The sequence below is a fragment of the Onychostruthus taczanowskii genome, unplaced genomic scaffold, assembly GCF_017590055.1.
Source record: "Onychostruthus taczanowskii isolate IOZ18803 unplaced genomic scaffold, ASM1759005v1 scaffold79, whole genome shotgun sequence".
NCBI classification, from domain to species: domain Eukaryota; kingdom Metazoa; phylum Chordata; class Aves; order Passeriformes; family Passeridae; genus Onychostruthus; species Onychostruthus taczanowskii.
The window spans coordinates 2,880,847-2,908,781 of NW_024505782.1; the positions used below are offsets into that span (position 1 = coordinate 2,880,847).

A 27,935-nucleotide genomic window follows, 5' to 3' on the forward strand; every position below is an offset into this window, starting at 1 on the left:
ACTGTAATATTTCCTGGCCAGCCATGCCTCTGCAAAACACACTTGTCAACGTTTAATTCGAACTCTGGCAAAACTGGAGTTATTAATGTGCCTGTCAGAGATGTTTTCTGTCACCCTGTGGTGGTGTCTGACAGGATCCATCTTGCCTGCTGTGGAAGGACATCCTTCACCACCCCCCCAAGTCCCTGCACTGCCTCTGCCAGCTCTCAGCTCAGCCTCCCCAGCAGCCTGACCTTTGCAAATCCTCGGGGCTAGAACCATGGTGATCCTTTAAATTGGTAATTTGTTCTTACCTGGATAATCATACTTTGTATTTCTAAGGCCTCTTTAATCCAAAGATGTAGCTGTGAATTAAATCAGTGGAGGAAAGTAATTAATTATGTCCAGGTAGTCTCATTATTCAACAGAATTATGTAAAATATGGGAAATTAAGGCTATTATTTTAAGCTACATGGGAGGTCAAGGAGAAAATCCAGGTGTTCTGAACTGCAGCTTCACACCTGTAGTATGGAAAGCAGCATCAGAGCAGGATTTCAACTTTTCTGGAGCAAATCAGTGCTCACAAACCCTGATCTCTAGGAACCCAGGCCGTTCCCATTTCAGACCTCCTCCAAATCTCAGTGAATTTAGTCTTGACTTGCAAACAGCCTTGGCACCCATGGCTGTGCTGGATAAAAATGCCCTTCTAAAAATAAAAATAACTGGGAAATGGGGGAAGGAGCCTGCCCCCACATTCAGCATTTCAACACCAGCTTCACCAGCTTCCCCTCCCACCACAGCCAGGCATTGCTTCACCCGTGGGTACCCTGTTCTGAAATATAAAAATAGAATATATATATATATATATATAGTACAGGAGAGAGTACTCACATGTTAGTGCTGTCTCTTGTGTCATGAACACCCTGTCTGGCCACATTCACACCCCATCACCTCTGTTTCTCTCCAGGTTTTCAGCCAGGCTGCCTCACACCATGAGGCTCCCAAATGGAGCAGGGACTGCTGGAACTCCAGATCCAATATCCCTGGACCCCAGGCACAGACAGACATCTCTCTTGGGAAGGGAGACAGATGCTTGGGAAGGAGGGCAGAGCTGCTCACTCAGGCTCTGTCAGGATGGGAATAAAGACCTTGTCTGTCTCCAGCCCTTTGCTCCTACAGTGGGTCTATTATTTGTGTTTTTAAAGGATGTCTATTTGCTTTCAAATCAACTGCAGCCCGACCATAATAAGGATCAGTCTAATTCTGGCAGGAAGATTGTTGGCCAACTATTTTAAGTGTTTATTTTCCTGCAGAAGTCTCTGAGGGAGCATCTGAGCACTTAATGGCCACAGCCACTTCTTAGAAACCCACTGAGGTAACCACTGTGCCTCCGTCCTGGCAGACACCTCCATCATCCCACCTGTGCTGGCAGGACTTGGGGAATTATAAAGGAATTCTCATCTTTAGCTTAATTTTTCATACAGCACCTGTCTGTATGCAAAAATGAGAATTCCACAAAGGGGATGTATGATTTGAGCAGAACACAGTGCATTGAATTTTGCCTTCAGCTACTTTCTCTGTGGCCAAGATTTGCTCCGAGCTAGAGAAGGGGCACCAAGCTACCAGCACAACCCAGCTACGAGCAAGGTACTTTGTAAATATTATGTATTTCCCCTTGGAATCAGCAGATTCCTACCATTGCTAAGGCATTTTAAAGGCTATTGCCAGGACAAGACTAGAGTTTGGCACAGCATTTTTTGAGTTGGAGCTTGTGCTCTCAAATATCTTCGTGTCCCCGGCTGCTCTTTCCGCCTCTTGCTGTTTTCCTGGGACAAAAGTCTTGAGGCTGGAGCGCTTCCCACTGGCAGGGACCCAACAGCTTCCACTGAATTAGGTAGGAGAGAGCTTAGGAAGAGCTCCTAAGGTCTTCCCAGAGATGCTCAGTACTTCCTGGGAGCAGCCCTGGGAGGATGCTGAGGCTGGATATGTGTTCCAGCACCTTGTGGACTCTGTGCTCGGCAGCATAAGGAGCCAGACATCCTGCCTGAATTCCCTCTGCTAAGGCAATGCAGGGACTCCCCTGACACCTCACTACCTCCCTAAATGCATGCTTTTAATAAAGAGCCAATTTAATTTCCCAAACACTGAGTCATCTCGTGTTATTACCTGGCATATGGTACCCAGAACAGCAGCCACAGCATCTTTTCCTTGAAAGAAGGATGTTTCTGTTCCCTCCTCCATCCTCGGCTTTTACAACTCCTCTCCTTTCTTTTTCCTTTTAAGCAGAAATCCTCTTCCTTTCCCAACTTCTTTCTAGGCTGTGATGGGATTAAGCCAGAAGCAGGGATGAAAGGAGGAGGTTGGGATGTGCAGCTCACAGGGGCCGAGGGGAGCAGGGTTGCTCCCGCATGGGGACAGGCTCGGCAGCTCCACTTTGCTCTTTGGACCTGGAGCTGTGCCAGCTCCTGGAGAAAAGTCCGCAGTCCCCGGAAAGCTGCCCTCTCTTCCTGCTGGGACACGTGGATAACGAACGCCATGAGCAGCATGGCCGGGGAGCCTCAAACCCACGCGGGGGTGGGAGCGCGGCGGTGAGGCGGCAGACACGGCACCAGCTCCGGAGTCTGGCACCCACCCCTCTGTGGGCTCAGCTTTAGTCACCCTCCTGCCACCCACTGCCCCCCACTGCCACCCTCCTGCCACCCACTGCCACCCTGCTGCCACCCTGCTGCCACCCTGCTGCCACCCAGCTGCCATCCTGCTGCCACCCTGCTGCCATCCACTGCCACCCTGCTGCCATCCTGCTGCCACCCTGCTACCACCCTGCTGCCACCCTGCTGCCATCTTGATGCCACCCTGCTGCCACCCTACTGCCACCCACTGCCACCCTGCTGCCACCCACTGCCACCCTGCTGCCACCCTACTGCCACCCACTGCCACCCTGCTGCCACCCACTGCCACCCTGCTGCCACCCTACTGCCACCCACTGCCACCCTGCTGCCACCCACTGCCACCCTGCTGCCACCCTACTGCCACCCACTGCCACCCTGCTGCCACCCACTGCCACCCTGCTGCCACCCTACTGCCACCCTACTGCCACCCGCTGCCACCCTGCTGCCATCCTGCTGCCATCCTGCTGCCACCCGTCCACATCCCCCCAGAAAAAACAAACCCAGCTCCCTCTCACACTCCCACAGACACCGTGCTCTGCAGGATGGGTCATTTCACAAAAATCTCAGGCTGGGAGTCAGTGTGTCCTGATCCAGCATCCATCCGAGTTCCTGATCCTGAGCCCCCAGTCCTGACACCTTTCAGCTTCCAGCAAGGATTCAGGAGAGTGCTTGGTGGCATTTTGTGATGTCTCTAAGCCAAGCATGCCTTAAGCACATTAGGGAAGAAGTGGGGTGCACAGAGAGTTCCCAATATTTGGGGCCAGGACCTGCTGTGGGGTGCACAGAGAGGTCCTAATGTTTGGGGCCAGGACCTGCTGTGGGGTGCACAGAGAGGTCCCAGTGTTTGGGAACAGGACCTGCTGTGGGGTGCACAGAGGTCCCAATATTTGGGGCCAGGACCTGCTGTGGGGTGCCAGAGAGATCCAATATTTGGAGCCAGGACCTGCTGTGGGGTGCACAGAGAGGTCCCTGCATGTGGGGACAGGACCTGCTGTGGGGTGCACAGAGAGGTCCCTGCATGTGGGGACAGGACCTGCTGTGGGGTGCACAGAGAGGTCCCAGTGTTTGGGGACAGGACCTGCTGTGGGGTGCACAGAGAGATTCAATATTTGGGGACAGGACCTGCTGTTCCCATCCAGGAGCTGGATTTATACATGCCAGCATGTTCACATGTTAATATTATGGGCTGGTGTTCTCCACAGAGAGCTAGTTGTTCTAAATAACTATCTGAGATGAATTGTTTTCAGGTTAAAGCTGACACTGGAATTCCAAAAAAATACCATTAACACAAGAATAGGTCGCACCCTTTTTTCTCCCCCAACCTACTCCCATACAGCAGGAGCATCCCTGTGAAATCCTGGGCCTGGGGGCTCTCGGTTTAGGGGCTTGAGGGCTGGAGGGGATGTGGGGAGGCTGCATGAGGAGATGAGCTGGGAAAAAAGGATGTGGGCAGAGCCGTTTTCTGCCCTGGTGAGCTCTGCAGCTCAGCCGTCACTGGAGAGATGCTATTGGCACTGAGATTAATAATTAAACCATAGTATGATCATAGATAAAAATATGAAAATCTAGGCAGTCTCTCTTTGCTTAAAATACAACAAAATAAAAGGAATCTGGAGCTAAATTAACAATGTGCTCTCCCAATTACAGCCACCCTCCGGTGAATATCAGGTTGTCATGACAACCTGCCCAGCAAACGATAAGGCCCAAAATAAAGCACAGCAGGGAGAGAGATCTTTGGAATCCGATTTTGCTGTCAAAGTAGAATTAAGGTTTCTTCAGAGGCCAGCAATTCTGGTGAATTTATGGCTGCAGCCCTTGCGCTGATGTTCATTAACGTGATCCATTTATCCAGATGAGTGTGAGGGTTGAACCAGACAGGGAGCAACAAAGAATCCATGGTTAGAAATGAAGCTAACCTCTTGAATACAACCCAAACCACAAGAAAAGGGGGATGATTGTTGGGTGGGTTCTTTTGAGAGCCTGGTGTGGTAAGCAGAAAGTGGTTTAAATTGCTTGTAGGAGCATTTCTGGGTGGCTTTGAGCACCAGAGTTGAAGGGAACCAGTGGGCTAGAGAGATGTTTAAAAGGTGCTTAAATTCCGGTTTTCACATTTCTTGTCTCAGAATTTTGTGTGTTTATATAGAAACACTTGGTTTATATGCCATACACTGGGACCTTGGCAAGCTTGAGAACTGGGCCAAATGCAAGGTCCTACATGTGAGTTACAGTAATCCCAGGCACAAACACAGAATGGCTGGAGAATGGATCAAGAGCAGTCCCGGGAGAAGGAGCTGGAGGTGCTGTGGGTGAGAGCTGGAGCTGCCCCAGCCTGAACCCCCCTGCCCTGGGCTGATCCCCAGCGTGGGCAGCAGGGCAGGGGGGATTCTGCCCCTGTGCCCTGGGCTCAGGTGAGAGCCCACCTGCAGAGCTGCCCCAGCCCTGGCTCCAGCAGCACAAGGACGTGGAGCTGCTGCAGCCAGTGCAGAGGAGGCACGGAGATGCTGCCAGGGCTGGAGCCCCTCTGCTCTGGAGCCAGCCTGGCCCAGCTGGGGCTGTTCCCCTGCACAAGAGAAGGCTCCAGGGACACCTCAGAGCCCCTGCCAGGGCCTCCAGGGGCTCCAGGAGAGCTGCCCAGGGACTGGGGACAAGGCCTGCAGGGACAGCACACAGGCAATGGCTGCCACTGCCACAGGGCAGGCACAGATTTTGGGATCTTGGGAAGGAATTGCTGGCTGGCAGGGTGGGCAGGCCCTGGCCCAGGGTGCCCAGAGCAGCTGTGGCTGCCCCTGGATCCCTGGCAGTGCCCAAGGCCAGGCTGGATGGAGCTTGGAGCAGCCTGGGACAGTGGAAGGTGTCATGGCCCATGGCAGGGGGTGGGACTGAATGATCTTAAGGTCCTTCCCACCCAAAGCATTCTGTGATTCTGTGAAACACTTGCAGTCTCCTTCTCTTCTGCCCAGTTTAATCCCCCATTCCTTGAAGCCCAGCTCGATGCTGCTTTGTCGTGAGGAGACGATTGCAGCTCTGAACTGAATCCCAATGGATGCAGGTGAGGACATGCGAGTCAGTGTTTGCCCCTGGCACTGTGCTGGGTGGGTTAACACCACCCCAAAGCCTGCTCCGAGCCCGGCTGGTCTCTCACCTGCCCCGGAGGGTTTGGGACTCGATGGCTGAGGGGTCCCAGGGTTTGGGCATCTGGGATTCCCTGCCAGATCACTGGCGTGCAGGATCCGGGGGTCCATGGTCACATCCCGGGATTGTGGGGTCCAGAGGTCCCTGTCAGGCCCTCGAAGGGGTGGATGCGGGGGATCTCTGTGAGGAATCTCTCTGTGGGACCAGCAGATCCGCATCAGATCCCCGCGGGGTGCGGGGGGTCCCTGTTGGAATCCGGAGTCCCGGATCGGGGGAGTCCCTGTCAGATCCCCGCGGTGCGGGACTCCCGGACACCTGTCCCTTCCCGGATTGCGGGGTCCCGGTCAGAGCCCGGCTTGTGGGATGGGGGAGTCTCCCTCGGAGCCCCGCCGGTGCGAGGGGCGGGAGGTCCCTGTCAGATCCCAGGGGTGGGAGTGTCCGGCGGGTCGCTGCCGGATCCCGAGGTTGAGGGGTCGGGGGGGTTCCTGTCAGAGTCCCGGGGTTGCGGCACTCGGGGTGTCCCTGTCAGATCCCCGCCGTGCGGCCCCCCCGCGGCGGGCAGGCCGCAGCCCCGGACTACATCTCCCGTCAGGGCCGGCGCGGGCCGCGGGCGGAGCGCGGCGCGTCACTGCCCGCCGCCCCGGCCCGTCCCTCTGCCGAGCCGGAGCCGGAGCCGGAGCGTCCTCCCGGGCGGCGCCCCCGGAGCCCCCCGCGCCCCCTGTGCCCCGCGCCGCGCCCATGACCCCCTCAGCGGGGCACTGACCGCGCCCGGCCCCGCACGGTAAGCGCGGCCCGAGGGGGACGTGACACAGCACCGGCCCGGGGGGGAGCGAAGGGGGGCAGCGGGGGGAGCGCATCCCGGCTTTTGTCTCCCTTGGAAAGACGCGGACCCCGCGGGGATGTGGGGGTCGTGCCGCGGATGGAGCCGGTTTCTGGGCAGCTCTCGGTGCTGGCGGTGTCGCGGCGGCCTCGCCCCGGGGGGGTCCCCCCCTCTCGGTGACAGCCCGTGCGTGGCCGCGGGGCCCCCCCGGGATGCGGCGCTCCCCGCGGAGAGCTCCGGGGCTGGGCTGGGGGTGTTCTCCCGGCCTCTGGAAGCTTCCCGTTTGGCCGGAGAAGGGCAGGGCTGCCCCCCAGCCCTGCCCTGGGCGAGCCCCCCGTGGGCAGAAGCGCGGGGAGCCCGTCGCGTCCCCGCCGCAGCAGCCGCGGCCATCGCCGTGCCCGTGGCGGCGGAGCCCGCACGGCAGCACAAAGGTGCCCGCGGAGCATCCCCGCGGGGCCGCGGCTCCGGTGGGATGGTCCCGGCTGGGAGGGGCTGGGTCCGGCTCTAGCGAGCGAGGGCTCGCCAGGGACCCGGTTTTGTTGTCGTTTTAAGGTTGTCGTTTTCCTGCAGAGTCACTCTGGCCGCACGTGGTCTCGCGGGCCGTGGTGGGTGACAGTAGGGGACAACAGATGCTGTGGCAGCGGAGCAGCCGGCAGTCGTGGGATGTTTTTTTTGCCGCAGCTGCCCCCAGAAATGCTGGACGCTGGAGGCACAGTTGTTGGGTGTCACTGGCCTCCCCGTGCCTCGAAACTCAGTCCTTGGAGTGGTTTTTCCATAGAGTGAGACTATGGTTCGCCTCCCGAGGCCATTCCCAGGGTCAGGCTTCTCTGGAAGGGGTGAGATTCCCACCCGTGGGATTCCACAGTGGACGAAGCAGCAATGCCATTAGGGTGGAAAGGGGCAGGTGCTGTTTCTCAATGCCCCAGAAGCTGGGTGCTTCTCTCAAATGGGCCATTTCCATGTGCCCATGGGTGCCACGTTCATTCCTTCTCCAGTAATCCACCCTGCTCTTTCTCCACCATTCAGGCAGGTACGGGATGAAGCTTAAAATCACAGCTTTGTTAACAGAAATTGAGGAGATGGGAGGAAGCAGAAGACAGACTGAGCTTCCAGGTTGTTTGTTTCAGTGCAAAGATGCCAAAATAAGACCAGATCATTTAATAGTCCCTTCTCAACAAAACCTGGGAAGGCTTTTTGATGGTGGACCATCCTCTGAGCATCCACATTGTGGCAGGGGGTGCCATACAGCATGGAGAAGGAAACCTCCCACTCTGCTTATGATTTATGTGACCTTGACTAGCAGATATTCATACCATGTTTCCAGTGAGTGGAAAAAGCCATTCTGCTGTGTCCACCAACATTATTTTTCCCTGTGAGGATCGTAAAGGCTTTGCTCTGCCATTGCTGATCCCAAGGTTCAAGAGCAAAACCTTGTGCTGCATTTTATCCCCTCAAGCCAAGATTTGTAGGCTGTGGTTGCCCTGCACTGAGTGTGTTATCTTTGGCACAGACGAGCAGTGGCTGTTTTGGAAAGCTCAGGCTGTGCATTTTTTTTTTTATCATTTATGAGATCTCAGGTTGCTTTTAAAGCAGCAGTTGGATGCTGCTGCAGGTGAAGGTGATGCAGGGAAGTGACTTGTCTCGGGTGATCTGGGGGGTGAAGTCCAGCACCTAGCTGGATGGAAGATTGGAGAAAATTTGTGGAGATGAACTGAACTCCAGCTCTGCCTTTGTGATGCTGTTTGGAAGAGGGCTGAGGTACCTGAGGGGCTTGGCTGGGTTTGGCATGTTTGTTCCCATAGCTGGGTCAGCCTGATCCACAAATGGCATGGGAATGCTCTATGGAGGGTTCCTGAGAGCCGTGAAAAATGGAATGCAAAGCATGGAAACATACTTGATGGATGTTAGCCCTGCATCCAGACTGTGGAAGGGAAGATGGTGGGATGCTGGGCTTTATCTCCAGAAGTCTCTTCTTCAGCACTTGATTTTGAATGAGGGTAACAATACTCTTTTTGCTCTCTGGAATACCTCACGTTGGGCTGAACTCCGTGACTGAGTTCATTCTGCTGTGATCTCCTGTGAGGACCAATTTTGCTGTGTTGACTCTCCCCTTCTTTCCCAATTTGTGTCTCTCTCTTCTGTTTCTCCTTGCAGCCATCCTTGCTCCTGCTTGGTCTTTCCCCAGAAGGAAGGGTGTGAAATTGTGTTAGTTGCCACTGGTTGAGATTTTGCCCACAGGTCTCTGCAAAGCAGCAAGGAAACCCTTCAGAATCTAATTTAATTTCATGTTCTTGCTGCTCAGTTGAGTCTTTGGGGTCCTGTATATTTGTGAGGAGCTGTAGCTAAAAGTATGGCAAGACCCTGTGTTTTCTGTGGTAGGTGGGGGCAGCTTTTTTGGGAGCTGTGTGGGACACATTTAACATTCTTCCTTTCTGATGGAGCAATTACATATCATTAATGATATCACTGTTTTTAGCTTTGGCAGAAGTGTTAAGACATTTATGTTTACACCATTGTTAAGTTTCAGAGTTAACAGTTTGCTGCTTTCTTTGGGGTAGGATCAAGTTGGGGAAAGGACAAGAGAAGATTGGAAGTGCTGAGGCTTCTGGTTGAGTAATCTCCATAAATGCCTCAGGATGTTGTGACACTCCTCGGAGAAGGGGCAGTTCTGCCACTTGAGGATAATTAGCAGATTACTGTGTCACCTGAAATGAAGGGCTACTGTAGCCAGCCAATCATCTTCTGTTTGTTTGAGGCTCTGGCTATTTTATTTTTATTTATTTATATACATTTTTGCATATATATATATATATATATATATATATATATATATTCCTTTACAATGTAGATACCTTGCTGGTAATCCTAACAGAAGCATGTTTCCTCCTCAGTTCAGACTTAAATGGGAGGAACATTGGATGTTCTTAAAACTTTTGTGCTTAAGTTCAAGCTTCCCTTCCAAAATGAGAGGTTTTGTTTCTTTCACATCTGCCATGAGCTGTGCCATGGTCAGTCTTGGCTTGCTGGATTTTGCTTTGTCATTGTCATTCTGAAATGTAGAGGTACCTCAGCAGCGGCCAGGAATGGGAGGTGGTGTCTCTATCATGGATGGATTGCAGAAAACTTATGATGGAAAACTAATAGGTTTGAGATTTTGCTGCTTTGAGTTAGCTCTTGGAGAGTCCTCTCAGGCAGTCTATGGGCCACTGAGATTTTAGGCACTCCAGGCTGGCTGGGAGTCCTGTGCTCGCTGCAGAAAGGCCACTGCTCCTGTCTCCTGTCCTGCACAGACAACCCTCAGCCTCCCTGTCCCCCAGGCATGTAGCAGTTGTGGTCCAGGAGAAGAAGAACTTGGTTTCTAAGGTGGTGGGGGAACCTGTGGTGGCAGAACCAAACTTCTGCCTCTGCTGTCTCTGCAGCACAAAATCCTGCCACACCTGTCGGCCAGGAACATGCTGCAGGTGTATTTCATAACGTGCAGACATTTATCGAGGGCGTCTCCTCTGTGGCAGCTGGCTCAGCTTCATCTCCTTTCCCAGCACGGCTGCATCCATGCAGGGGGTGGGGTGGTGGTGGACAACATCTGCATTTCCACCAGGATGGGAAGGGATGTGGGTGGGGTAACATGGACGTGGTGGGGCAGTCCCTGGGGTGGAGAGCAAGGGTGGGTGGCTGTGTGGTGTCCCCCATCCCCTGGTGTCACATCACCTGAGGATGCACGTGGCTGCCCACAAGCATCTTATTTCTCACCTGTGGTTTGAATGGGTCTGTTGGGTTTGCATGGCCAAGTTTTAGTAATGGGGGGCTATCAGGGTGGCTTCTGTGAGGAGCTGCCAGGAGCATCCCTCATGTCCAGCAGAGCCAACACCAGCCAGCTCCAACACAGACCCCAAGACCAAGCCCATCAGGAATGATTGTGACATCTCTGGGATAACAGATTTAAGAAGAAAATAAAATGGTTGCCAGTCACTGACACTTGTAGTTGTGGCCAGAGAAGAGCGGGGTGCCAACATGTGAGAGGAACAACTCTGCAGACACCAAGCTCAGGCCAGGAGGAGGGGCAGGAGTTGCTCCAGGTGCCAGAGCTGAGATTCCCCTGCAGCCCATGGAGGGTGTGGGGATGCAGAGATGCAGCTGCAGCCCCTGGAGGAGCCCACACCAGAGCAGGGGGGTGCCCGAGAGAAGCTGTGATCCCATGGGAAGTCCATGCTGGAGCAGGGTCCTGGCAGGGATATGCTGATCTGTGGAAACAGGAGCTCATGCTGGGGCAGGTGTCCTGATAGGACTTGTGACCCACGGGGGGACCCATGCTGGAGCAGCCTGTCCTTGAAGGACTGCACCCCATGGAAGAGTGATCCATGTTGCAGCAGTTCATGGAGAATTGTTGCCCATGGGGCGGACTCACACTGGAGAAGTTCATGTAAAACTGTCTCCTGTGGGAGAGACCCCACACTGGAGCAGGGGGAGGACTCTGACTTCTGTCCCTGTGACTTCTCTCCCTGAGTAGTGGCATGAACATCTTGTTCTGAACTGATCATAACCCTCATTCCTGTCTTCCTGCACCACTGAGGGAGGAGGTAGAGCTGGGAAGGAGGGAGGGGTGAGGGAGAGGTGTTTTCAAGATTTATTTTACTTGTCATTTTCCTGCTCTGATTGTGACATTCAATTAATATTGCAAATTCAAGTCTGTTTTGCCCACAATGGTATTTGGTGAGGGATCTCTCACAGTCCTTATCTCAACTCATGACCCTTTTGCTCTGTTTTCTCTCCCCTGTCCAGCTGTGGAGGGGAGGGAGAGATCTGCTGCGGCGTTTGCCTGGATTCCAGCCAAGGTCAACCCACTGCAATTGGCCTTAATTAAAAAAAAAAAAAAAAAACGAAAAAAACAAAAAAACACTTCTCCCTCCTTTGGGAGCAGGCTCAGCTCTCTGGGATTGGTTTGTACAGGCTGTTCCACCCTGGAAAGGCTTCACCACCACTGGAGCCTGCCCTGCACCAGAGCAGAAGCCACTGGGAGACACACAGCTGCCACCAGCTTGCTTGCCCAGGCACCTGCGCCAGGGAGCCATTAGCAGGGCTCGTAATTACTTCTGGAAAATGCTTTTGAACTCTTGAAATCCTGGAGGAGCTGTGTTGCTTGGCTGGCATTCACTGGGACCTTGGGAGAGGCTGGTGTTCACAACCAAGCTGTTGCCAGTTGTGTCGTGTGGCTGCTGGCTTGGGACACGAGTGGTTGGGTTGGCATGGGAGGGGTGTCTTGGGAGGCTGTGGCACAGGAGGGTGTCACACTGCAGCAGCCAAGGTCCCTGACATCAGCTGTGCCATACCATATGTTGGGGATCACACCCCATGATCCTCCAAATTAGTGCTGAGATGGTCTGCTGCCAGGTCAAGCACTGATAGGGCTAGGGGGAATGGCTTTAAGCTGAATGACGGTAGATTTGGATTGGATGTTAGGAGAACACTCTTCTCAGTAAGGGTGGGCAGGCCCTGGCACAGGGTGCCCAGAGAAACTTTGGCTGCCCCTGGATCCCTGGAAGTGTCCAAGGCCAGGTTGGGTGGGGCTTGGAGCACCTGGGATATTGGAAGCTGTCCCTGCCCATGGCAGGGGGTGGAACCAGATGGTCTTTAAGATTTCTTCCAACCCAAACCAATCTGGGAATCTGTATTTCTATGAAATAAGCAGCTGTGACCCTGAGTTATTCCACATAACTTGATTAAATCTCACATGTCTATCTGTGCTACCACAGTGTTTTTGAGCTACAACAGAAATGCACTGGAGATGTTTCAGGGGTCTTGGCTGTCACCAGCTTTGAGTGCCTCTGTTGTGAAACCAAAGCTTTGTGAGCGACATGGAGGTGGTTTTGGGTGGAGCAGTCTTGGGTGAAATTGGGGCTGGGGCAGCTTTGCAGAGGCTGGGCTCACCTGTGCTGCTCCTCATATGTGGTCCATGGGGATGTCATTTTGGGGCCACCAGCTTCTGCAGGTGGCAGTGAAGGATGGCAGTGTCTGCAGAAACACTCCTTGGTGTTTGTTAGTCAGGGATTTTGCAGGAGTTGACCTGGAGTAAATTTTAAAGGATTTTTTCATCCTGCATAGAAGTGTGTGCTCCAGTCACTGGCAGGTGTATGGTCTAGTCTAGGACCAGTCACCTAGCCCAAAGCAGTAGTCTGCAAAGGATGGAATCAGAATCATTAAGGTTGGAAAATACTTCTAAGAGTACCAAATCCAATCATTAGTCCAGTACCACCACCATGTTCACTACTAAACCATGTCCTCAAGTGCCACATCCACGTGCTTTTTGAACACTTTCCAGGCATGGGAACTCTACTGGGCAGCCTGTGCCAGTGCCTGACGACCCTTTCAGTAGAGAACTTTTTCCCAGTACCCAATCTCAACTTCCCCTGGTGCAGCTTGAACCTGTTCCCTCTTGTCATGTCACTTGTTACCTGGAAGAAGTGTCTGGCCCCCACTTGGCTGCACCATCTTGTCAGGGAATTCTAGAGAGTGAGAATGTTCCTTCTGAACCTCCTTTTCTCCAGGCTAAATGCTGGCTTGCATTTGCGTGCTGCATTTCCCTGTATTACCCATCCAGAAGCAAATCCCCTGGGGCTAGAGGACTCCTGGGCGCCATGTCCAAGTGCAGTGAAGCCACAGAGCATTTTAATAACTTGTCATCAAAAATACCATGTTGTGTGTCTCAGCAAGAGAAGAAAAGGAAGCAGGAAGGGTTGTGGTTGTGCTGTGATTGTCAGCTGGAGGTTAATAACAACGTTTTATGTTTAAGAAGGTGTTTGCTTTGCACAGTGAGAGGAGAGAGGAGTGTGTGCCTGAACCCATGGGAATTGTATTCCCTTAAATCAGTGCATATCGTTGATCCAGGGAATGTCTCTTCCCAGCCAGACGATCACCTTGGAGGCGTCTTTGATTTTATTTTTCTTTGGCTCAGGAAGCTGGGCTGGTGATCGCGAAACTTGCAGCAGTAATTTTTGCAGCAGGAGGTTTTGCAGGAGGACATGGAGGCTTGGGGGTTGCTTTGGGAAGTGATTTCTGTATTTTTCTTGCCATGTGCACATTTCATCCAGTGAATAGATGAACCAGGTGAAGTTTTCAGGTCCTGGTTGTGATGTGTGCAGAGGCCTCTACAGAAAGAGGAGGCCAGGGGTATGGATGAGGGCTGTGCTGCAGTGGTGGACAGTTTTGTCTCCCAGCTTTTCCCCCTTCTTTTGAGATCAGCAGACTCTCATGCCCTGGCAGCAGCTCTGCAATGAAACAGACACTTCTGGAAAGCTCTTGTGGTGGATGCTGAGTTTTCCATCTCTCCCTGCATCCCTGCTCTGTCCATCCCTGTGCTAGCCAGGCACAGGCAGATGAGTGTTTTTCCTGCCTTTGCAGGTGCTCAGAGCAGCATCAGTCATGGGCAGGACATCACAGCCCCGTGGAGTGTCAGCAAAGCTGCAGCATCCCTCCCTGCCAGGATGCTTTTGGTGCCAAGATTCACCTCAGGGCACTGGTCCTCCCCCGATCCTGCATTTTGGAGCATCTGCAGAGCACACATTGTTTTTCTCAAAATTGATTCTGAGAAAAAGCACTTGCTTCACTTTTTTTTTTTTGATAGATACATTTTTGTCACATAGGGTGAAAGATTCATTTATCGACTGCAGTCACTTTGAAGCTTCTCCCCTGTTTTTATGCTTGCTTTTTTTTTTTTGCTTTTTTTTTTTGCTTTTTTTTTTGCTTTTGCTTTTGTTTTTCTTTTCCCCAATGAGTAGAAATGAGGCTTATACACTTGGGTTGACTGTCACTTGCTATTCCTCCAGAACCATTTTTAACCTAGGGACTAAAATCAGCCAAATTTGACAGAGGAGGGCACATTTTGGAGATAAGAACTTAAAGGCAGTAAGAAAGAGGGTAGGAAAGGGAAATGTAAATTCTTTCTTGTTTGCATCAGTCGTGAGCCTAAATAATATGTGTCTGGGTGCAAGCAGGTTGGTTAATACTTAAGTAAATTACCTCAGTAATTCACTACAATTTATTTAAGGAAATACCCAAATAATTTTGAACACGGGAAAGGAGGACCTGGCTATAAGGATGATGCCACAGAGGGTGTGTTGGGCTGATGCTAGATAACTATTAAAGGTCCCTTCCTACCCAAATTCCTCTCCTCTCCTCTCCTCTCCTCTCCTCTCTTCTCCAGGTATTATACTATGACTGCTCCTGGCAGTGGTGTTCTATGTGTTATCATCTACAAGCTCACACAGAGTCCTTGCAGGCTGAGGTGTGGGTAAATTCTGTCCCCAAAAGCTTCCTTGGACACTTGCCAGGCTCAGCCCAGTTTCCCATCTGGACTGAGGTCATGGCTGGCAGCATCACCTGAAGAAGATGAGGCAGCATTGCAGTGGGTTTTCAGCATCAGCCATGGCCCATGAACTTGCCTTGGAGCTGGAGCTGTTGTGAAAAGTGATTAGTGAGCTTCCAGTTCCCAGAGGAACCAGGGATGGTGTTCTGCCCCTCTCTGCTCTTGTTCCCATTACAGCTGCAGCAGGAGGCTGCCTCTTCTGTCCCTTTCCCTTCTGCTGTCACTATGTGCACTTTGATTTTTGTTTTTTTAAACTTTTTTTTTTTTTTTACACCGGGGATTCTCTTCCTTTTTTGTCGGCTCGGAGAATGGTTTTCCTTACTCTCTTCTCTATTTAGGGCTGTGGGGGAGGAAGTGACTCAGCCTTTTCCCCCACTCTGATTTGCACAGTCATCCCTTGCTGCCTTTGCCGAGTTTTTCCTTGAGCACCTCCAGTTACTCTCGCTTCATTCAGCAGGAACATTCCCGCCTCCTCGCCGCACGTTCCGGCAGGGAAGGGCACGGTGGGGAAGGATGAGCCCTCAGCAGGATCTTTCCCTGTGCCAGGAGCAGAGCGAAGCAGCGAGCGGGCCGTGCTGCCAGACCTGTGGCAGCTCCAGGTCTCCTGTCTGCTCCTTATCCATACGAACATCTGTGGAGAAAGGGCCAGCCAAATGGAATTTCGAGGGCTGGCCTGGTCATACTGTAAAAAAATGATGGAATGTGATGTCATGGGCTCTCCCAGGAGGGGAGGTGGCTCGGGTTGTGCTGCTGGCGCTGCTGGAGGATGCCCTGCTCGCCTGGGTGATGGTGGGTGGGGAGGTGTGGGTGATGGATGGATGGTGACACGGGCTCCGTGCAGGACTGCTGCCAGCTTGCCTTTCATGGCAGGGCTGGAACGGCTGCTAAATGCCAGGGAGGACACACTGCCTGCTCTGCTCTGCACAGGGCTTTCAGATACTGCTGCTCAGCAAGGAAGCCAATAAATCATCAGCCACTCTAAGTGATACCAGGCATTTGGTGTCCCATGTTCTGTATAAAAAACAAGTACATTAGTTTTGGGTTAATTATTCTTCTACCCTGGAAGCCAGCATAGCTCTGCTTCTCTCTAAAGGGGAAAAGGGCAGAGAAAAAGGAGATGAAACTCCCAAGCCCTCTAGAATCTTACCACTCTGCTCCCAAATCAGATACTCAAACCCTAAGAGCAATTTTGATCTGCTGAGGGAATTCCAGCGTGCATCGCTTACTGCTTTGCTTTATAGCACAAGGAAATTTGGCATCCAAAATGAATATTTGTGTGGTGGTGAAGGTAGTGCTGGGAAGGACAAAGTTGGTCATATCTAGAAATACTCCAGTGACTTCTCCTGGGCTTAGGCTTGCTTGTGTTCATCTTTTTTCTCCTCTTTTAAGAAGTCCAGCCACATAACCTGTGGCTGAACCTGTCCTCACAGCATCCTGTGCTCTGCTTAGGCCATATTAGATGCCTTCTGAACATCTCTGTCTATTGATTAAAGCATTAGGAGGAATGTCAGCTTGGAAGTAATGGGTTTGATTAGCCAATTATTTTAACAAAAAAAGAGGTGAACTTTTGATTAAAAGTATGGAGGGAACGGTAGTCACTGTTTTTTAATGTGCTGGAAGGGAGGTCAGAGCACATAACCAAATGAGAGCATTGGTTAGGATGTTAATGTGGGGAGTTTGGAGGCTGAAGGTCAACATTGTGCGTGACATCTTCTGCATGACCTAGGAATATGGAAGATTATTTCTGTGTATTTAATGGGGGCTGCTAGTTTTTGGCTAGTGAACTAGTGAGTGTAGGGGCATCATGGGGGCATGAGGCTTACAGAAAACAGTTGAGTCTGTAGGATGCTGTTCTTGTGTGAAGGTTGGGTTTAACTTGGATTAGTCAGTCAGTGGAGTAATTACATCCTGATGTATTTAATAAATTCAGAGAATCATACAATCCTGGAATGGTTGAGGTGGGAAGCACCTTAATGTGCAGGGACACCTTCCTCGGTAGCTCCAAGCCCCGTCTAAGCTGGAAACTGCCAGGGATCCAGGGGCAGCCACAGCTGCTCTGGGCACCCTGGGCCAGGGCCTGCCTACCCTGCCAGCCAGCAATTCCTGCCCAAGATCCCAAAATCTGTGCCTGCCCTGTGGCAGTGGCAGCCATTGCCTGTGTGCTGTCCCTGCAGGCCTTGTCCCCAGTCCCTGTGCAGCTCTCCTGGAGCCCCTGGAGGCCCTGGCAGGGGCTCTGAGGTGTCCCTGGAGCCTTCTCTTGTGCAGGGGAACAGCCCCAGCTGGGCCAGGCTGGCTCCAGAGCAGAGGGGCTCCAGCCCTGGCAGCATCTCCGTGCCTCCTCTGCACTGGCTGCAGCAGCTCCACGTCCTTGTGCTGCTGGGGACCTCTGCAGATGAGGTCTCACCTGAGTGGGGCAGAGCTTGGATATTCGACAGCTGACAGGTGGGAAAAGCTTGCTGGTATCAACACAGCTGTGTGGACTGGAAGCAAGAGGCTTCACAAAACCATCTCATGCTGTTTGTTATTGTTTGGGCTGTTCTGAGGATCTGTTGTGGGTTGTAGGGGCAGGTAAGAGTATTGATGAGGTGTTCAGAAAGAAGCAGCTTAGAAATCAATATGGAGCCTCCAGTGAGGGATTGTCTGCCTCCTCTGTTAAGAAAAGCAAATGTCTTTTGGAACGTGGTGGTTCAAATCAGTGCAAGGAAGGAGACTGGAAAGCCCAAGCAATAGGTGACTGGTTTGTGTGCTCTGGGCTGCCCCAGTAATAGATTGCCAAATCAGAGACAGGCAGATGATGGCACAGGTGGGGAGGAAGAGCCAAGAGCAGGTTGGAGCAGTGAGCACATCCTCCTCTTTGGTTTGCCCTTCCTGTTTGTTTGATCTGGGGTCAAACATCTGGATGTGATCTCAACCCAGCCCACATTCTGGGCTTGCAGCTGTGGGTCTTTCAAGTCCTTGAGCTGCGACACTGCCAGCATGGGCAGAGCTGATGGCAAACCATCCAGGAAGGAAGAGATGAGTAATAAAAAACTTCTGTCTCCCTTTCTCCAGGAGAAGTTCATCATACCCTGTTCAGCACTTGCTGCATGGGACCATCCTCTGCTGTAGCTATGATATTTTATTAAAAATCTTTTTCTAGGATTTTTCCCCTCCTGAGAGCTCAGGAAAGAAATGTAAACAATAATTATTTGCTGCTGTGGAATGCAACAAGTACATCTTCTGTTGGTCCATGTGGATTGTTTTTAATTGATGACCAGTCACAGCCACCTGTGCCGAGGCTGTGAGCAGTCACAGGATTTTGTTGTGCATTCTATTCTATTCTTGTTCTTTGTAGCCTTCTAATCATCTTTTCTCTCTGTTCTTTTAGTATAGTTTTAATGTAGTATTTTAGTGTAATATATAAGATAATAAATCAGCCTTCTGAGAAATGGAGTCAAACCTCGTGTCTCCACACATGAGATGTTTGCCTCAACACTCTGCCTCCCAGAACAGGCAGCTTTGCTAAATGGGATTGTCATGTACTTGAATTTCATGTCAGCCTGTTTCCTCTCCTAAAGGTCAGCCTGACCCCTTGCTGTGTTACGAAGTTTCTTCTGGGTTTCATTAAGCTTAAAGTGTGTCCTTTTGCTTTGTCGTGCAAGTCTGGGCTCAGGGAAGACCTCCATAGGTAAGATCCTGCAGTTATTCTGGATTGAAGTAAGCTCCTCTGGTCCAGCCCTCTGCTCAGTGCAGAGCCAGCTTCCACATCAAACCTGCTCAGGGCCTCCTCCAGCTGAGTCCTGCTGCTGTTTCCAAGCTGCACACCCAGATCTCACACTCAAGTTTCATGTTGGCTGCTGGACCACAGCTCAAAGCAAAGGAATTTTCCAGTATCCCATCAGAGTTTCCCAAGCTTCACCTACGATCCCCAGACCAGGAGCTGAGCAGATGCAGCTGTTTGCTGCTGGAGGAGGCTTTCTGCTCCTGGTGTTTCCCGTGCCCCTGGCGTTCTGCTGCTGGGATTCTCAGCTCCTGGGGGTATCAGCACTCCCGGGTGGAGCGGCAGCGCGTGTGTGCCTGTGTGTGCTGGAGAGGCTTATCGCCAACTGACCTAATTATTGTAATCTCGCCCTTCCCTAGACAGTGCAGGTTTCCTTGGCTCTCGGGAGGCTTCACGGGTTTTTCCAAGCTGTTCTTTGATTTATTGTCTGTCTCCTGGTAATAATATTCTTTCGCTCACGCTAGGTGAAGCCTGAGAGTAAGGGTTGTAGCCAAGAAGAGTGTAGTACTTGTGAACTGCTTTTCCTGCTCCGTTGGCCATCCTGCTGGGTTTGGTGGTCCCAGCCTGCCAGACTTTCCAGGCAGCCTCGCTGGAGGGATTTCTTTGCTGCCATGGTCTTCATCACAGCTCCCTCCTCTTCCCCCTGCCCTGACTGTACACGTGCATCGTCTTATTGCAGAAATGCTCTGGCTACCAAAGTTAACAGGTGAAAACTGCAGTTCCACTTTCTGCCTAGTTCTTGGATACAGAGTTGTTGCCTATCCCTTTTTTTCTTTAGTTACCCTTCCCATTCTATTTATTACCTATTCAATTTTTTTGTTGCCTATCCCATTTTTTATTCTTTTCTATCCCTTCTTTTATGTTACCTGTCCCATTTTCTTGTCCCTTATCCCCCATCTCATTTGTGTTGTCCTTCCTGATCCCTGTTTTTTCTTTGTTTGTTTTTGGTTTTTGTTTTTTGGTGCCTATCATGATTTTTTTATTCTCTACCCCATTTTTTCTTCCTTTTGCCCTCCCCATTGTGGTTTCTCCCTTCTCTACCTGCCTCTTTTGTTTTTTATAGTATGTTTATTTGGCTACGGGTATAGGCCAGGTGCCTTTTAAAGATACCAAATTCTTCATTTTTCCAGCAAGGCAGGGACTTGCAGCATGTTAACAGGGTTTAACATGTACTTCAACATTAAAAAAATAAGCCTAGGACAGAAAAAAAAAATAAATCTAGCCTAACAACAAAACATTTCAACCTGGGATGAATTTCCTCCATTCAGGCACTTGATTTTCTTCCTGTAAGCTGTAGCTGGGATTTTGGAGAAAGAGCTCCATGACTGGGCAGAGAATAACCCACGTAACGTGGTGCCTCCTCACAGGAGCAGGGCTTACTGCTAAGCTTCCCGGTTAAACCACCTGATGGGATCAGCAGAGGTTAGCAGCACCGCAGGGGCTGGGTGGCAGAGGGCTTGGAAAACAAGAAGTCAGCAGCACTGCCCTGAAAACCTGTTTTGTTTGGGGCTTTTTGTCCCCTCGCCCTGCACCAGATCCAGTTGGACCTGAAAGGGAGCGGGAGAGGATGGAGCGGGGCATCACACGAGGCTTTATCTGTTGGGGTTTCTGCAGCCCTGGGTGTTATCTTGTGCAGTGCCTGATAGTGTCTGCAGAGTAAATATTTTCTCCTGCAGCAAAGCAGCCCGTGGAACTGGGAACAAGCCAGAGCAGAGGCATTGCTGGGAGGTTAAAGCCTGAAAGGGCTGGCACTGGGCTTGTGCCTGGTGTTCCACCTTGCCAGCAGAACTGGGGCTGTACCAGTGCCCCTTCTCTTTGGGGGAGTGTGAGTTCCCATATTCCTTATTTTCCTCTTTAGAAAAAAAGATATGTGTGAACTTTCCTGAGGTTTCTAACTTTCAAGTGAATTACAGTAACACTTTAAATTGCAAATCTTTCCTGAAGCACTGCTGCATCCTTTGGGTGGGTGCCCCAACTTATCCTCAGATTCTCAGTAAATATTCTTCAACACCAGGTCATAAAACAGATAGTTAATGCTAACTCAATTTTTTCCTTAATTAGCCTGTAGAAAAATCATAGTGCTAAGGATAGTTGTGGGGAATGAGAGTGTTTTTGGCTGTGTTCAATGAGAATAGATACTTTTATTTTGTTGAAACAGGAAACAATGTCAAGTCCCATTTCAATCCAAAATGAAATGTGGTTTAAATTATTTTGCACTATAATGGAGAGTTGTGGAAATCCAGTGTACATCACCACAAAATAAAACAAAAAATCCTTTGTTTAAAAATACAAAACTCTAAAAAAAAGTGAAACAATTTTTCAGTGTTTCCTTCCCAGTGGTTTGGCTGCAGTGCCTTGACCAAAACTATTTAAAATTCATCAAGCCAAATCTGGGGTGCTGGCAAACAAGTAATTTGAAAAAATTATTGCTGTGATTATGTATATAAATTATTAAAATTATGATGTGATTATGAGAGGTTCAGACTTTTTCTTCTTCAAGGGTGAATTTTCATCCTCTGGAGGCTGTGACAGAGGAGAAACATGACCCTTGTCCCACACTGGTGGAGGGGACATGTGTGGCTTGAGTGCCAGCTGTCACCTCTGGTTCCTGGTGCTGGAAGCCTTTGGATAGCCTGAGCATGTGGGAATGCTCATCAGGTGTTCCCAGGGACCAGGGGGAATGCTCATCAGCAGGAGGGTGTTCCCAGAGTCCTCAGGAAGCACTGGCACAAAGTTTCCCAGAGAAGCTGTGGCTGTTCCATCCCTGGCAGTGTCCAAGCCCAGGTTGGACAGGGCTTGGAGCAACCTGTGCTAGTGGAACGTGTCCCTGCCATGGCAGGGTGGCAGTGGATGGCTTTTAAAGTCCTATCCAACCCAAACCTTTCCATGGTTCAATGAAAGCTCTAGAAGGAGTGGGAAGAACCTGCCCCAAACCCCAGAGTTATGTGTTTATCCTGGCATTCTTGGCATCTTCCTCTGAAGCCTCCAAGTCCTGCACTACCTCAGCACTAGGAATGAGGTTTATTTTCTTTCATACTGTATAATTTATTACAGAAGTGTCTTTTCCAGTCCTGTGTTAGATTCTGCTGCTGAATTGTTGGGTCATACAGACCCCTCAGATGGACATACCTACCCTGTGCTAGCACTCAAGAGCTGGGAATGGTGGAGCTCTATCTTCAAGGGCCTTTGATGTGAGACACCATCTGGGTGTATATCCCTAAGCAGTTTCTTGATTAATCAAATTCTCCCTTACCTCTTTCTTTCCTTTTTCTCTTTTTTAATTTTTTTTTTTCTGCAAAGCAATATAGTTTGAGCTCTTTATTTAATCTCTGAAGTCAAAGGTACATGAAGAGCAGGCATCCTGCTGTGATGTTTCTGCTGAAGCTGCAGATGCTGCTCCCCTGTGCTGCACCTACAGCCCTCCCCCCAGGATCCCATTGCACTGCTGCATCCTTTGGGTGGGTGCCCCAAGTTATCCTCAGATCCTGTGAATTGTCCTCAACAAATAATTATTGCTAACTCTAGCTTTTTGTCTTAATTAGCCTGTAGAGGAATCGTGGTGCCAAGGATAGTTGTGGGGAATAAGAGTTTTTTTAGCGGGGTTCAGTGGGAACAGATATTGTGTTGAAACAGGAAACAAAAACAATGTCAAGTCCCATTTCAATCCCAAATGAAATGTCTTAAGTTATTTTGCACCATAATGGAGAGCTGTGGAAATTTAGTGTACCATGAAAGAAAAGAACACTGTGTTTTAAAAAAGAGGGAGGCAAGGCAGGATGGAGGAGCTGGTGTCACACTAAAATGCATGGCACATTTGGGTATGTGGTAGATGCAACAGCTGGACACAAAGAGTAGCTCAAGGGTATTTTGGGACACATTTTGTGTTCTGGTCCCCAGTACACCAGCAGCAGTACTGGGACTCAACAAGGCTTTCTGCGGTGCATGAAGAGGGCCTACAGGAAAGATGGAGAGAGGCTATTGGAGTGACAGGACACAGAGGGATGGCTTTAAACTGAGAGAGAGCAGATTTAGATTAGATATTAGGAAAAAAGTAGGTGCTGAGGCCCTGGCATAGGTTGCAAATGGAATTTGTGTCTGGCCCATCCCTGGAAGTGTCCAGTGCCAGGTTGGGTGAGGTTTGGAGCAACCTGGGACAGTGGAAGATGTCCCTGCCCATGGCAGGGGGTGGGACTGGAAGATCCCTTCCAACCCAAAGCATTCTGTGATTCTGTGGTTTGAGACCTGGGGTTAGCAGAAGGGGCTGGTGTCAGGGTCACTGACAGCAGGGAAGATTAGAACACAGGGTTGGTAAATCCCAAAGCTGTCTTGATCAGGGCCGGTCCCAACTGTCCTTGCTGCTCGTGGAGGTAAACAGACACTCACCAAGCTCATGTTCATTTCAAAACAGTTTACTTGTCATGTCCTGAAAGCACCTGTCTCTCTGTTTGCTTTGTAATAACAAGCACCTCCCTGTCCTGCTCCTGCCTGCCGAGGCTCAGCCAGGTCCCCTGGGTGATAAATGTAGCTGTGCAAGTGCTTGCAGCATCTTTACACCCTGGGAGTCATCAGGCTGCTCTTCCCACCCCCACTGCTGGCTTCTTGTCATCCCTCACTTGCTGCAGTTTTGGGGGAAATAACCACAGGTGGAGTGGGGCTGCCTGGGAAGGGAATTTTTGGAGATCTGTGGCAGCATTGCTGGTTCAGAGCACCCAACAGAGTGATAGTCTGGGAGTGATTGCAAAAAAATGCACTTCAAGCCTCAAAAAGGAGGCTGGTGGCTGGCCAGGAGCTCCCAAAAATTCCTGTCTGGGGAGGTGCTTGGTGTTTTTGGGCTGGTTCCCTAAGACAGGCGTTTCCTGGTGAATTGATTCAAGCTGCCTCATCAGCTGCTGGAAGGAGCTAAAAGCTGGGGATGGATTTGAGAGGAGGGTTAAGCTAGTGTGCTTGGCTCATGCTGCTTGTACAAAGCAAAGCTTGGAGTGTCTGGTTTCCCCCTGTCCTCAGCTGGGCATTCCTGCTGCTGTGACTTTGGTCAGAGTGGTGGGTTCACACAGGGAGCCCATCCCTGCCACACAGCAGCATCCCTGGGCTAGGTGAGACCTTTGGTGGGTGCTGTGGTGCCTGTGCTGCATCGTGTTCCTTTGTCACAGCTGCTGGGAGCCCAGTGCAAAACCTGGGTCTGTCTGGGTATCACATTGGCTTTCCTAATTGCAGTGGGAAGTTATGTGGGAGAACATGGCATGAGATCCCTGTAGCCTGAAAAATGGATTTAAGGCTTGCAAGGGCATCTAAGAAGAAACTCTTATGGAGAAATTATTCCTTGTGATGGTAATGAGGCCCTGGCACAGGTTTTCCAGACCAGCTGTGGCTGCCCAATTCCTGAAAGTGTCCCAGGCCAGGCTGGACAGGGCTTGGAGAAACCTGGGATAGTGGAAGGTGTCCCTACTGATGACATGAATGAGGTAAGGTTTAAAGTCCCTTCCAACCCAAACCATTCCATGATTCCGTGATCTTCTCAAGCTGTGAGAGCTACCTTAGGTGATGCTCTTTGCCCACAGCAGTCATAGGAATCTCAGTTGAATTCAGATGGTTTCTCTGATTGAAGTGGGAATCACTTTTCCATAATGCAGTCACTTTGCTGGATGAAAGCTGACTGTTCTGACCACATCCAGTCCACGTCTCCAGGGGTGGAAGCTAAGGAGGTCACTGTGTCCAACCCCAGGTGAAGGTAAAGTTTTGGTGACTGGCTCAGTCTGTGGTCAAAAATAAGGGAGTCAAATGCCTTGCTGGGGTGTCAGGCTGTCCTTTTCTCTGACAAACAGAGGTTTCCAAAAGTTGGGAAGAGCATGGGGAATGCTGGCTGTGGCCGGATTTGTCATGGTGAGCCTATTCATGTGGTGTGGACACTGACCCCACAGGATTCCCTTTCCCCATGTGCTTCTCCAGGCCTTTTATTTCCTGACTATTAATTTTTTTATTATTACCAGAAGCAGTATAAGGAAACATCTCTTTTTCCTTCTGCATGTATACATTTCCAGAAGGAACTGGGCTTTCCCCAAATCCTGTTGTTTTTCACTAGAATATTTAGAGTATCTGATTTCTTGGTTACTGCTTGTATGGGAACTGATAAGGTCAATGACTGATGGTACCAGGGTGGCTGTGAAATAAAAACCAATCTGCTGCTTCTTTTATAACTTAAACATTAGAATGTGGTGGAATAGTGGGGGTCCAGAGACAGGTTTGGGGAGTTTTGTTTGTGGGTGTAGTTGTGTGGGATTTTTTAGGGTTTTTTGGAGGTTTTTAGAACTGGAGGTAATTAAAGATTCAGAAAATCTCTGAATATACTCATTTCTGCATGGAGTTTTTCAGTTGAGCTTAACTAGCTCAGAGAGGACTTGGTAAGTTATTTTCCACTTTCCTCTGCAATGTGGCACAGGTTTGCTTGTTGATTTCTCTTTCCAGTTCCAGCTGGGCAACTCATGTTGGTCAGACTGCACAGAGATCCCTGTGAGTGAGTGTCCTGGTTTAGGGCAAGTATGGGAGAAAACCTCCAAGGGGTTCTTCTAGAAAGCAGCTTCAAGCAGCCCCTCCCCCAACTGGTTCTGGAAAATATTTCCTTGGAGAAGAGTGGAAAAAAAATGTTTATGTAACAGGTAAAGCATTCACCAGCACAAAAAAAAAAAAAAAAAAAAAAAAACCAAAAAAAAAAAAAACGATGGCAAATTCAAGCAATAAAATCTCTCGCTGTTCTGAAGAGATGGCAAATTCAGAAAGTCCCTTTTTGTCTTAGTTTCTTATCAGGTGTGAGCTCTCAGTGTTTTTCTGGATTTTTAGTCCAGAGCAGGTTTAAACAGTTCCAAGAAAAGAAAAACCACAGTCCAGGGAACTTCTCTGCTTCAGCTAGCTAAAAACTAACTAAATGCAGAGGAGAGCTCTCTCCTCCTGTGTGTTCTGCAGACAAAACAGTCCAGGAGCAGGATGCAGGGGAGCAAGTGCAGTTTCTGAAAACAAACTCCACGCTTCTTGTCTCTCCCCCGCTTCGCTCTCAGGACCAGTCTTGAATGTCCAAAACTTATTTCTGGGCTAAAAAGATGGATGGGGATACAAGCATCATAAAGTCACCCCAGAGCAGTGAGCCAGCTGTGGGTCAGAGGGAATTGTCTCTCCTTCCCATCTTGCTCATGCTACCCCCTCCCAACCAGCAGGATACTTCCCAAGGCTGGGAAGGATTCTTCCCTTTGGTTTTAGCAACAGGAACCCACTGAAGATTTGCTTTCATTGGTGCATAAGGTGGCTGATGTTGCAAAAAGCATCTTGCTTCCTCATTCCTATCTCACCTTCCAGAAGTGTTGAATTTGGGATGCACCAGGGACTCCCCTGTCCCTATCCTTTTGCACAGAAGAGCTTTTTTCCAAAAAAGGGGTAAGCTGTGATGAAGAGAAGCAGTTGCTTAGGATGGAGGTGAGAATCCTTAGGGATGGGAGCCTCATGAGGTTTAACAAGGCCAAGTGCTGCACCTGGGTCAGGGCAACCCCTGGGATCAGTCCAGGCTGAGGATGAGGAGAGTGAGCAGCCCCAGGAGAAGGAGCTGGGGGTGCTGTGGGTGAGAGCTGGAGCTGCCCTAGCCTGAACCCCCCTGCCCTGGGCTGATCCCCAGCGTGGGCAGCAGGGCAGGGGGGATTCTGCCCCTGTGCCCTGGGCTCAGGTGAGAGCCCACCTGCAGAGCTGCCCCAGCCCTGGCCCAGGGTGCCCAGAGCAGCTGTGGCTGCCCCTGGATCCCTGGGAGTGTCCAAGGCCAGGCTGGATGGGACTTGGAACAACCTCATCAAGTGGGAGGTGTTATTGTCTGTGGCAGGGGGTTGGACTGGATGCTCCTTTAAAGGTTTGTTCCAACCCAGACTGTTCTGTGTTCCTATGATTCCCAGGAGGAGAGAACCAGCTGGCTCCTCCTAGCATAAAATCCATCCAGGAGTGGCAGCTCCAGCATTTTGGCTGGTGGCCAAGGTATGTCCTCTGAATGCTGCTACAAGCTGGTGTACAGGCACAGAAATGCTTTTTGCCAGTGAGCCACGGGTGTGATTTAATAGGGATTAAGCAGCCTCCATGCCTGCCCTGCTGCTGACCGGGGTGCGCTGCTCCCGCCCATGGGCAGCCACAGCGGGATGGATTACTTCAGCAGGTTGACATCTCAACTTAGAGTTGGATGTGTCTTTTAGGATTACAGACCTTTTCACAGCCCAAGTGCCTATTATATTGCCTGGGTGCCTGGAAAGAAAAGATTTTGTCCCGATAATGGTTTCACTTTGGTTATTTACAAAGGACGACGCGCGGTTGCCGGCACGGGTGCGCGAGCGCCTGTGTATGGATGAGCTCGTGGTTGTGATGCTTTTATTTAGGGTGTGGGCTGTGCTCTCTGCCTGCAGAGCATTGCCTGCACAGAGAGTTTTGTACCCTGGCTGCTGCTTCCTTGGCATCGTGGCTCATCTCTTGGGATGCCAGAAGAGCTGGGCAAAAAACCAGGTGTTAGTTGCCTGAGGATTGCAGCCTGCCAGGTGAATCGCAGGAGGGCACACACAGGTGCATGGTGCACATGTGCAAGCTCGTCTGGCAGGAGAACATCCTGTGTTCATGTCTTCCAGCATGATCCCTGCAGCCATCACATCCTGCCCAGCTGCCAGAGTGGTGCTGTGTGCTCCCCACGGAGAAACAGTGCAGCACTGAAGAGAAGAGCATGTGTGAAATGCTCTTTCCTCAGATATTCATAGTAGTTGTTCAATATCTTTACCTGGCAACATTGTCCTTGTAAAGGTGAAAAATAACAAGGGTAAGATGTGACGTGGGCTCTCGTTCCATTAACTTGTAGTATAAGCATGGGAATGTGGAAATCTATTGTGTCTGGTTTAAGTCACAGTTTGTAGCATGAACCGGTGTAAAATAGGTTATAAAACTCAGGCTATTCACAATTCAGGGGCTGGTGGTTGGAGGCTTTTTAGAGAGCCTGTTTCAGCTTTTATATCTAGAAATGCTGGTGCATTTGCATGTATTGAATTTGTATCAAAATCTGTGAGTGTTTCTTGCTGTTGTTTCTGCAGCCAGTGATGCCCAGCAGTCTCCCTGCCCTGACATCCCCTGTAGTGGAGCATCCCACCACAGGGTGAGCCCACAAAAACCCACCTCCACTCACTTGATGCTCAGACACTACTTTTCTTAGCTGTG

At 50.5% G+C, this 27,935-nt stretch overlaps 1 protein-coding gene across 1 annotated transcript in view; it reads left to right on the forward strand.

Moving 5' to 3' along the window:
- Positions 1-6,506: 6,506 nt before the first annotated feature.
- The window catches only part of CTIF (cap binding complex dependent translation initiation factor), a 147,916-nt gene continuing 126,487 nt past the window's right edge, over positions 6,507-27,935 (forward strand). The window contains exon 1 of the mRNA XM_041423585.1: positions 6,507-6,561. The gene's annotated coding sequence lies outside the window, so the exon portion shown is untranslated. The remainder of the gene's footprint in view (positions 6,562-27,935) is intronic.